The 12,728-nt window shown below is 33.4% G+C and overlaps 1 long non-coding RNA gene and 1 pseudogene across 1 annotated transcript; both read left to right on the forward strand.

The window, feature by feature from the left end:
• Positions 1 to 32: 32 nt before the first annotated feature.
• LOC134244814 (elongator complex protein 6-like) lies at positions 33 to 2,226 on the forward strand (annotated as a pseudogene).
• Positions 2,227 to 6,375: 4,149 nt separating this feature from the next.
• LOC134244884 (uncharacterized) lies at positions 6,376 to 12,514 on the forward strand. The gene is made up of 3 exons (XR_009987312.1): positions 6,376 to 6,503; positions 11,987 to 12,072; positions 12,174 to 12,514. It is a non-coding gene; the product is annotated as an uncharacterized LOC134244884 (long non-coding RNA).
• Positions 12,515 to 12,728: the final 214 nt, after the last annotated feature.

Raw genomic sequence — 12,728 nt, forward strand, 5'->3', positions numbered from 1 at the left:
ACTAAACTTGAATAGAAAACAAAAGTATTGATTTTTATTAAAGTTATTCTTAGAATTTTGATTCAAAGTTAAAAGAAAATATTTAAGATGATCAATCGCAATTAAATAATAGGCGCGTCGCGTCCTTTACATCCAATCAGTTCGGGTTCGATATTGTATTGAAAAAGTGAAAGTAGAAAAAAAATCATGGATGAAGTAAACAATGTGCTCGATATTTCAAAGGATGACAAGTTGTATGGAGATGTGATAACTTTTTATATAGTATCTGCTGATGGAACATTTCTACTCCATCACTTCCTTTCGTTTTTCCTCAGCATTTTATTGACAGAAATGTTTGCTTTGTATCACTTACACAGTCCTACGGTCACCACAAATCAGTTTGTCAAAAACTTGGAATAAATTTAGCACATAAAATTGAATCATCTAACCTAAAGTTCTGTGACGTGATGAAGGCCTTTGGGAATCGATTTCTGGATATACATACTGATGATTGTGTGAACAGTTTAGATTCTTTGCAGGGAATCTATGAGATGATCAAAGCTAACTATTCAGAACTACAGAATAAACAGGGCAAGCCACCAGTTGTGATTGTTGATAGCTTTAATGTTTTACTCAGCCTTGGATACCAAGTTAAAGAGATCAGTGCATTTATTCAGTATCTATGTCAGCTAATTTCATCCCCAAAGTCAGATTGCAGGGGTACTCTAGTTATGTTTATCAGTATGGAGGAAGATGAAGAAGCAAAGCTTGTTTGGAAGACACTTTTGCACATGAGCAACCTAGATGTTCATATATCTGGTCTTGATAGTGGATATTGTAAAGATGTACATGGCAAGGTATTAAAGAGATTATGTTTTTGGTGCAAAACAATTAAACAGATATTTTAAAATGCTCACACTTTTGAAACAGACCAAAGAAAGATCATACAATAAAGTATATAACTGGGCTGATTTTCATGAACACAGAAGTTCAAATTTGGAGAATATCTGTATGGAGAGTGTAGGATGTAGGGTTTATATTATAGATGAGGCCAGGGGTGTTTGCTAGTGCTTCATTATTCAATTTGCTTTAACTTGTTTCTGTTTAGAAGTGTGGAATGACAAGCAAAATCAAAGTACTGAGACAGTACTCAAAGATGGGGTCAAAATAATCTTCATGCTAGATTTCACAAATGTGATTTTTTTTACGAGTTTGAAAAACAACTAAATTTTTTATTAACATACTAAAATCAAAACTGTGTATGATATAAATTAAGGTTTTTGATTTAATTTGTCGATGTAGAAATTTTAATAATTGCTATGTCTGGAAACCTTTTTGAACTGTCCGAATTTCACCAGGTACGAATTAATACTTTTCCAGATGTAAACAATGGGTGATGCATACGCAGGAGAGTACTTTGTTTACTAGTGTGATTTACAATTAATATTTTTAGTTTTAAATGTTCAAAATGCTTTACTAGTTTGAGTTAAATAGAAAAAAAATTAATATCACTTTCTTCAGTTTGATATAGAATGTTTATATTTTGATCAAAACAATTTCTGCACTCTTTCATATAGCATAGATTTAATTCATTTGTTATCACCATGGCTTCGGTTTTGAGGCCTCTGACAGTAAACTAATAGACGGGGTCACGTGACCCCATCTAAAATCCTGTTACAAATACCTCTTAAATTGGTCTGTAAATGAGGACTTTTGAAGAGTGAGGAATATTTTGGTTGGCAAAATCAGTATAAACCAAAGAAGCTAATCTATAAATAGATTATGAAAAGCATAAATATGCAGTTTCTGTGGTTTAACTCCAGATATCTCAATAAAAGCTATTCACACACAGATAACTTAGAGTAACTGTTAAATTTCCTAAGAGTCTTCAGTTAAATTTTCTTTCCTTTCATTTTTTTTTTTTTTTGGCCAGTGTCTAACTTAAATTGACAATGAAATAGCAAAGAAAAAAGAAGAAAAAAAATCTATAGTTCTTCACATTACAATGAGTTTATAAGTCTATGTTTTGGAAATTTAACTTAAAGACATTTTTATTGCATCAAATGATTTCTATTAAATGGATGTGTTTGACACTGACACTATTCTTTTTCAGATTGAAGTCAAGAGAAGAAATTGTCTCAGAAAAAACAGCTCAAAAAGCATGCAGTTTAAAGTTAATGATAAATCTGTAACTTTCTTTGGCTCTGGAATGTCCAAAGCTGTCCTTGGCTGAATTAAGTAAAAATATCAGGATAAACTTAATAAATAAACATTTAACAAGTCTTTATTGATTTTTTTGTACCCCTGTGTCAGAAGGTAAAGTGTGATGGATTTCTCAGTTTCATTTTAAATTAAACCTTGTAATGATCTTAAACATTTACTTTGTTTTCATTTAACTTGAATTTTGAGGAATGCAAGTCACTTTACAAGGCTATTTTCTAAAAGTCAGGTTTTCTAGCGGTGGTGCTACCAGATTTCTTACAAACTTTAAATGGGAATAAATTGATATATTGCTTACTAGATGGTGTGTCAAGATGTTGATCCTTTGTCATATTTCAAAGGAACAAAAATTACTAAATTCAGATGGACTTTGTGTGCATATATAATTATATATACATGTACATGTCATGTTATGCATTAAATATATGTTTTTCATAATTTGATATAGTTACTATGTAAGAGTATGAGGTAGTAGATATGTATATTGGATAGATTGGAACGGCAGGGTCATCCATCCACTACTACCTTTATAAAATTTCTTGAGCAGTCAAGAATTCAAGAGTAACTCTGATATTGAGCTTGAAGTTTAAACAACAAAGGAAACTTAATGAATTATTTTAATTGCTTGAGCGCAGTTTCATCATACTGCACCGAACGCTGCGACCCACCTCCTATCCAACAATTTCACATTTCATGCCTGGGTCTTACCCCGGCACACGCACAAAGAATGAATCTACACTATTTAGGATGCTTACTAATAATACTGATTTCTCCAGTGGCAGAATAAATCAGTTTTAAATAAGTTTTAATGATTTTTACTTAAAATTCAAATACAGAATCAAGTAAGAAGAATATTTCAAATTGTTTGTAATCTTTTTATTTACTTAATAAGTAGGCAATTAATTGTTATCATTTTATTTAACGAAGTTGAATCAATGAAAAATATTTTAATATTACTTTGAATAAAATAATTTGTAATGGGAAGTAACTCTAAAAAGTACAACTACCTTCCTATATATGGAAAGAGAAAACTAACCAATAGGAAAAAAAATTGATTGAATTGAGTATTGCAAAACAGTAGAACGCGGGGGAGGGGGAATATGCCGTTCGAGGGGGTCCATCCACCCACTTATTTGTTGGTATAGTCCACAGGCACTTGACGTTACTTATTTGTATCAGAGGGTACGGATTGTTAGAAAAGGCTAGTTTTAGCTTAAATATTGTATTCTTTAGTAGAAATACTTTGTGAATATGTCATAGAAAATTGTTTTAATTAAAAAAGTCAAAGGACCCTTGGAGTACAGAACACGGTAGGGGGGGGGGGGGGAAGGTCCCGTTCCCCCGTGCCTGTAATGTCCATGAGCAACTGCATTTCATTCCCCCGTTTCCTTCTCTAATAATAGATTTGCTGGGTATGTTACCCAGTTACAAAAACTGAATTTTTCACTCATATTACCCATAATTTGGTCATGTCAAGCTATATAATTTGATTGTTCTAAATTTATTAAATCCAAATAATTTTAAATGAGTTTTACTACAATTTTAAATTTTTGGATTTTAAAAAAAAGATACCTTCTTATTTATTAAAAAAAATGTTTATTTTATATATTATAAAATTAGTTGTAATTTATTAGTATTAAAAATAAGAAATTTTGTTCTTTTTGATATTTGAAAATTTATTTGGATGAAAAAAATCTGTTAAGGGAGATAACTCTAAAATGAATCTGCCATTCTCATAACGTGATTTGAAATAGTAGTAAGTTGACTCTTTCATGAAATTTATGATATTGCCTAATCGTGTCTTGAAACATCCTTTATGAGCAATGTACTGAGCTTTTTTCCAGCGGAATTTTTATTTTTTTTAGTGTAAATCATTAACGACATACATTCACAATTAATTGTCACTTATTGCTACATTTATACACTGACTTAACATGCTTACTTTGGTTACTAAAATACCCAGAGGTAGATCAGAGTAACAAAGAGAAAATGCATTTCCACTCTATAACCACTTGTGTACCTCACCCCAAAGAAATCACTGACCCTGGGGTCAAAATTTTGGAAATTTGATCATGGATTTTATTTCATCATAAATTGTTGATTGATATCAAAGTGCAGATTTCAAAGCATTAATTTATTTTCAGACTATGTACCCTCCCCCTTTTAATACCTCTGACACAGGAGCCCGGAAATTAACCAGTTTGAAAGAGGCAGCTTTCTTCATCATAGATATGTACATGTACTTAGATCATTGGCATAATACCCAGGGGCAAACGAAAAGATTTTCAAAGAATTCATGCATTTTCATTATATAAACATTAGCCCCACCCTAACGCAAGAAGCCCTGACACAGGGGCCATGAAATTCACAAATCTCAAAAACTGAAAAAGGCATCCTTTCTTCTCATAACTATGTACATAGTTCATTGGTTTAATACCCAGGCGCAGAAAAACAAAAGATTTTTAGAGAAATAATTCATTTCACTATATAATCTATATAGCCCTGCCCTAGTACTAGAACCCCTGACCCTTGGGCCATGAAATTCAATTTTGGAAGAGGCAGCCTTATTCAACATAACTATATACACTTAATTAGTTTATTTAACGCCCATGAGGAGAGAAGAAGAATTTAAAAGAATTTATGCATTTTCACTATATAAACTATTTAGCCCCGCCCTAGCACTAGAACCCCTAGAACCCCTAACCCTGGGGCCATGAGATTCACAGTTTTGAAACATGCAGCCATATTCAACTTAACTATGCACTTGGTTGGGTTATTTAATGCATTTTCCTATATAAACTATTTGTTAGTTGCCACTATCAAAAATTTCTAGAATTTATGCATTTTGGTATATAAACTATTTGCTTAGTATGTCACAATCAATTTTGAATTTCTAGCTTTACGCTTTAGGGTACCCATCTCTTATCCGCAACCCTCTTATAACTGAGTGAAATTTAACAAACTTTCACAGAATCTTTATTAGAATTGCCATTGTGCACCTCCTATTTTACTTTTTGATCAGACACAAAGTGGGTTTCCCGGCCACGGCAAAACATGGACTTTGTCATCAGTGATAACGATATGGGATACACGTATACTGAAGCTCATTGCTCAAAATACATCTTATGTCAATATGCATATAAAGATTTGAATTTTACAATTATTCTTTATTATGCTGTCATACTAACAGTTTGACTGCTTGATGTAGGATGGAATATTTATCACACTGCTAATGAAAATGATTTTAACCTGGGTAAATTTTTCATCTTCACATGCTGGGGACCCATACTTATCACTCCTTCATAAACTGAAAAATTTGATGAAACTTTAACAAATCTTTATTACATATTGCCATTGTGCACCTCCTATTTTACTTTTTGATCCGACACATATTTTGGGTTTCCCCGCCACAGCAAAACATGGACTTTGTCATTATAACTATATGGAGGCGAGAGATTTATGAGCTCATCGCTCACAGTACCTCTAGTTTTTTTAAGAAATCGCTTTTTACATGATAGGCCATATTTCAGACTATGCAAAAAATGTGTGGTTGAATTTCTTTCATAATATGTATATATTCAGAATTCGGTACTTCTTCCATATCATATATAAAGAGAGATTTTGTATCCTAGATGGTTAAAATATCAAAGTTTCAAAAGAAAAATTGAATTTTATAAAGAAAATCTCAATTTTCCCCAGCCTATTTGCATTGTGTCCTACGATTATGATTGGGAGTCTAGGGGGGGTATAAATATCAAAGTTGCAGAAAAATTTTTGAGGAAAAATCTTGGCCTAAATATAATGATAATGCTTTTAATCTTGAAATATAATATAATTATGACTTGGTATTCTGCACTCAAAATAAGCATGCAAGCAATTATAGATTGATATACCCTATATATTAAAGTATATTCATGAATATTTTACCGTCTACAATGTATGTTTATACCGGTATATTATTTTGAATAAACATAACTGTTACATATAAATGTATTCATGACTGTAATTTTAAAAAGTTTATTAAAATACCCACGCACAAGATTTTCTGTTGAAATTTACAATATACATGTAACAAAAAAATTGTGTACTCGCAGCGTTAGTTTATATTTCACGATTTAATGACCGCAGTAGTGTAATGAATGATGAATACGTAATTAAATCACGTGAGCATGATGTTTGAACATAATTCACAACTGAATTCACAAAGCAGTAACAGGTAACTGCGCAGCAGACTTTCAGATCAGTTCATTACATTTTTCAGTCGAAAGTGCATTACAGGAGCCCAGAGATGATCAAAAATTGAGGTAAATATTCTAAAGCTGTTGTAATAAAAAATGTTTAAGAATTTGTTTAATTTCTCTGAGGAAGGTTGTATATTTTGACATCCCCGCCATTTTCAAAGGGTATTTTCCCTGGTCAGTGGTCAAACGACACAACTTCCAGATCTCCTTAGACAGCTGTAGATAGTTTTACAAATGACACAAAATAGTCTGCAATTTTAGGGGAAATGTAGTTACAAGGGAATAAATAGGACAGGATATATTCGTCGCATTTAATCTTGCAAATATGCATTAAAATAAAAAAAAAGGCTTTCGGTTAAGAGGTTTTTCACATTTTCAAAATGCAATAGAATCCATAAAAATCAACCGAATACATGAAAAATTGAAACGCATTTATTTCTAAAAAAAAAAAAAATTATCTCAGACCCCCCCCCCCCCCCCCCCCTTCCAGTAACCTAGCAATGTCGCTTATATAACAAGACAGGTTTGAGACATAAATATTTTGTCCTGCCCAGAGGTAGAGCATATTCTAGATTAATTGCTAAAATTGTTTTATAATTGGGGGATTGATTAATACATAAATTTATTATTTGTTTCTTGCATGCATTTGTAATTTATTTGCATCGGGATCGAAATTGTGAGTTTTAAATTTTGACATGTGGCGCGAACAGCAAATTTGGCGTCAGTGGACGGTCAGGTGAGTTGGTTGGGGAAAACAGTTAACATTATTTGAAATAACATTTGTCGGATTCAGATGCACGTATTGATAAAACGTTGATAAAGTATTTTTAAGCTGCGGAAAGGGACAGCTTAAAACCTACAGGTGAATTAATCTATAAAACAAAAAAGTGAAATATCGTTTGAAAATGTATTGTGCTTTTAGACTCTGCATAAGTTTGGGACATCAGATCCTAAGTGGGGTTAACTTTGCCCTGAATCAACTGTGTATTGATAATGCAAATATTTTTACTGACAGGCATTTTTAGGGTGTCGAAGGGGCCTGTTTTTTGCTCCATTCATAATGGCAAAAAGTATGTGTTTTCCCAATTTCACCAAAGAAAATTTCCAACAGACAATCAAAACAAACAAAATTTGGTTATAAAATATTTGGACTCTGTAATGTATAATCTAATTGATGTTCAAATAAATATATAAACGACGTGCTCCAAATACTGATTGAGTGAATGTTGAAGTATTGTATGTATAAACTGACAATGATAGTAATTGTTTATATTTGTATTCAGCAATAATTTAATTTCAGTTTTAACATTATTTGATAAATGGATTTATCCATTTTGTACTTCCTACGTCACAAAGACTTAACGATATTTAAGCCCTTTTCCGAACAGAAAAACATGGAAAACTTGTCCTGCAAATTATAAGGAATGAAGCAAGTGACTTATGTTATACGATCTACACACCACCATAAACCCCAAGTTTATATGTTACATAATATAAGTCGAAATAAGCTTGAATTCCTTAATTTCATACAAGACTTACGATACATAATAGTAACTAGGGATGTCAAAATTGTCAAGTTAATTGACAACAATATTCACACTAAAGTAGTATTGAGAGAATATACATAAAATAAATACATCTTGCAATAATATGTATATATCTTCACTCTCTTGTCAAGCAATATACCTTTTATATCATTATTTTGGAATAAAATTTCATTTAGAGCTTTGTTAATGCTTTTTGATTATATTCTTAAAATATTTTACAGAATATATGTAAGTTTACATCCAAAATATAATAAACAAAATTTCCCAGAAAATCAATAAGATTCTTTTAATAAAGTTACAGATTAATTAATCATCTTACCAAAGTGTACACTGATAACCCTACATTTGTACCACACAGAACAATTATTTGGATTTATAAAGGCTAAAAGCAATTACTTTTAAATTAATTTCCTGATAATGATTTTAAATTATTATACATAAATAAGGGATAATTGTTACTTTCAAAATGTGTGTTTCAACAACACAAACTAATTCTTTTCAACAACACAAACTAATTCTAAGTACTGGACACTGTTATACATCTAATTAAATGATCAAATGAATAATTTAAATTGTTTTAAATTAATGAACACATCTTCACACCTTTAAGGTAATCCAAGAGAGAAGTGTCTTTTAATTTTGTTTTAATTAAAATCTTTTTTGGTTAACGATAAAATTTGATTCAATTTCTGATAAAGCTTCAGTTTTTACCAGATTTTTTTTTCTTTTTGATGCTTGTATACTTTAAATACGAATATTCGAATCATAATTTTATATTCGAATACCAACTCATCGAATGAATATTCGAAAATTCGAATATTCGTTGACATCCCTAATAAACGCAATCTCTCCTGCAATACAAGTGACTAGATCTGCACACCACCATGCACAACAAACGACAACGAACTCACACTTGCGCATTGCACACAGTGTCAAGTTAACACATACCTGCACACACTCATACCACACTAAACTCCCCTCCCTTTTGAAAAAGAGGGAGGTACTCCTGTACCTTAATACATCATATGCAAGTAAAAAAGTCAATGAGTACCATGCAAATAAAAGATAAACTAGCTTTGAATAAAATTTATTTATTTACATAAATAGAAAAATGACAAAATTATATATTTTTTTTTAATTTCAACCAAATGTCACTTTTTTAGCTCACCTGCCAAAGGCTCAAGTGAGCTTTTCTGATCAAAATTTGTCCGTTAGTCGTCGTTGTTGTCGTCGTTGTCGTTGTCGTCGTCGTTGTCGTCATTGTAAACTTTTCACATTTTCATCTTCTTCTCAAGAACCACTGGGCCAATTTCAACCAAACTTGCTACAAAGTATCCTTGGGTGAAGGGGATTCAAGTTTGTTCAAATGAAGGGCCACACCCTTTTCCAAGGGGAGATAATTATGAATTAGAGAAAAATTAATGGCATTTTTAAAAAATCCTTTTCTCACGAACCATTGGGCCAGGAAAGATGAAACTTCATGTGGAATCATCCTGATAGTGTAAATTCAAATTCGTTAGTCATGACCCCTGGGGGTAGGGTGGGGCAACAATGGCCGATCAAAGTTTTACATAGGAGTATATAGGAAAAATCTTTAAAAATCTTCTTCTCAAGAACCACTGGGCCAGGAAAGATAAAACTCATGTGGAATCATCCTCAGGTAGTATAGATTCAAGTTTGTTCAAATCATGACCCCTGGGGCTAGGGTGGGGAAAAATGGCCAATCAAAGTTTTACATAGGAACATATAGGAAAAATCTTTAAAAATCTTCTTCTCAAGAACCACTGGGCCAGGAAAGATGAAACTGATGTGGATTCATCCTCATGTAGTGTAGATTCAAGTTTGTTCAATTCATGACCCCCGGGGGTAGGGTGGGGCCAAAATGGCAGATCAAAGTTTTACATAGGAATATAAAGGAAAAATCTTTAAAAATCTTCTTCTCAAGAACCACTCGGACAGGAAAGATGAATCTCATGTGGAATCATCCTCAGGAAGTGTAGATTCAAGTTTCTTTAAATCATAACCCCTGGGGGTTTGGGGCCAAAATGGCAGATCAAAGTTTTACATTGGAATATATAGGAAAAATCTTTAAAATCTTCATCTCAAGAACCATTGAGACAGGAAAGATTAAATTCATGTGAAATTAATCCCAGATAGTGTAGATTCAAGTTTGTAGGGTGGGGCCAAAATGGCCGATCAAAGTTTAACATAGGTATATGTAGAGAAACCTTTTAAAATCCTCTTTAAAAGTACTTCAAATCCATGCTAAGTGATATTTATATGGAATCATTCTCATGTAGTGTAGATTCTAGTTTGTTCAAACCATGACTGCAAATAAAAAATGAGAGGTTAAAATTTAAGCCCCCCCCCCCCCTCAGCAAACTTTCAGTTCTGAACTGATATGTGCTTTTTCCTAGCAAATTGCTCAGGTGAGCGATGTGGCCCCTGGGCCTCTTGTTCTCAAATGGAATAGCCCAGCCAATTGATGTTTTGCCCCCTTTCCGGATTCTGCTGGAAATCAAGCGGTGAGGTTGTCGGCATGACATTTTACTTGCATAAATTTATTCATCAAATCAGAGATGGCATAAAAAATATGCATTTTAATCATTTTTTTTGCTCACCAATATGAAATGGACAGGAATATTAGTAACACCCATGGGATCAGTGCAAGTGTTGGTGTCCCAGATGAAAGTTTTTGGAGCAGACTTCTTTTTAAGTACATCTATGCCCTAGCCCCTAAGGGATGCATGTAAGATGCTTCAAGTATGTTTCATTGTACCAACCAGGGTTTCAGAGACTGCAATTTCAGCTAATTTAAAAGAATGATCAGGTTAATGTTTTTGAAGCAGGTGTCATTTCCAAGTATTTTGACCAAACTTACGAGAATCGAACATGTACATCCAAAATAAAATATATGGAAGTACACTACCAGGCTTGCCTCGGATGCTGAATCTGGCCTTTATTTTTAATATGAGTGACTAGGTTAAAAGTTTTTTGAGCTAGTCTCATTTCCAAGTAACTATAAGGCCTATTTTGACCAATCTTTCATGGATCCATTACCAGGCTTGCTTTAGATTCTGAATCCAACCTACATTTTATGGATGAGTGAAAGAGTCAAAATTTTTGGAGCAAGGAAATATTTGGAAATAGTCATTCTAATATAACTATTAACCTGTTGAATGATCACAATCAAATTAGAGATATTGATGAAGGTTATTCAAATGCAAAAATTTTTTTTACCTTAAAGCTTTATTTTGAACTTGAACTTACCTCAACAAAGTCAAGATGTAGTTATGCTATACCCTGACACCAGCCTCAGGGTTAGCATTTGTGCCATGGTAGAGTTTTAGGAGCAAGTCCATGTTCTAGTAAGTATAAGTCGTACCTGGACCAAAATTGCATGGATGATGCATTTAGGAATGGACACTACCAGACTTGCTTCGGATGCTGGATCTGACCCACATTTTCCAGATGAGTGACCAGGTTAAGGTTTTTGGAGCAGGTCCATTCCCAAGAAACTGTAAGTCCTACCCGATCCAAACAAGCATGGATGATGCATCTAGGAATGGACACTACCAGACTTGCTTCGGATGCTTGATGACCTACTTTTTCCAGATGAGTGATGAAATTATTCCCAACTCAGCTCTACCCTGACCAAACTTGCATGGATGATGCATCTAAAGATGGACATTTGAAACTTGCTTCGGATGCTGGATCTGACCTGCATTCTTCAAACGAGTGACCAGGTTCAAGTATTTGGAAAATGTCAATCCTCAATGAACTTTAAAACCTATTTAAACAGAATTTGCTTGAATATTGTTGTCAGGATAAATACTAACTGTTAAGGAAATATGATGTGAGATTTGCATTACTTAAACTGATAACATTCGTCGAGGTGAGCTTCATAATCTTTGATTATCTATGCTTTTAAATGAAGTTTCATACTTCATGTGAAATGAGAGTGTCTCCCCTATGATGTGTCTGTTTTCTCTTTATAAGAGCAGAAGAAATTTGAGGCTGACCAGGATCCTGAAGTGAGGAGCAGTCCCTTTCCCATTTAACAGCATTCATGAGCAGAAAATGGGGTAAGATTCATCTTGACCTCTTTGTACCTTTTCCCAGTATTTTGGCTTTCCAATTGATGTTGGCTTTGTCAGGCTTTGACCTATTGATTTTGAATTGACAGGAAGCAGAAATGCTGAGACAGTTCAGAAGAAACATCACCAGAAGCCACAGCAACAGCAAAGGAAGCTTATATGGAAGTATTTTTGATTTTCTCCCTACTTTTCCCTACCCCCTGGCCCCTGCTGACTCTAACATAACTAACCATCCCCTTCCCTTTCCCCCTCATTCGTCTTCCTGAATTCACTGTCATTGTTTTCTGATTTTTCAATGAATTGTGTTGTACTGATTTTATTCACTTGAATTTTTGTGATTTGTTGCATTGTTTTGAAGTCTTACTAATCTTGTGCCAGTTTATACTTTCAGGGACTCGGAAGAGGAACAACGATGGAGGAGCAGGGTCGACCCACAGAAGAGAACGAGATAACGAGTCCATTTCCAATCTCTATACAGCAGCCAACATGGCCCAAAGTGGTAAGTAACTTTTCGTGATTTGTTGCATTCTTTTGAAGTTTTACTAACATTGTGCCAGTTTTATACTTTCAGGGACTTGGAAGAGGAACAACGATGGAGGAGCAAGGTCGACCAACAGAGGAAGACGAGATGATGAGTCCATTTC

This window comes from Saccostrea cucullata, unplaced genomic scaffold (genome assembly GCF_032062105.1).
Source record: "Saccostrea cucullata isolate Sc308-1 unplaced genomic scaffold, CSIRO_AGI_Scuc_v1 ctg589, whole genome shotgun sequence".
NCBI classification, from domain to species: Eukaryota; Metazoa; Mollusca; class Bivalvia; order Ostreida; family Ostreidae; genus Saccostrea; species Saccostrea cuccullata.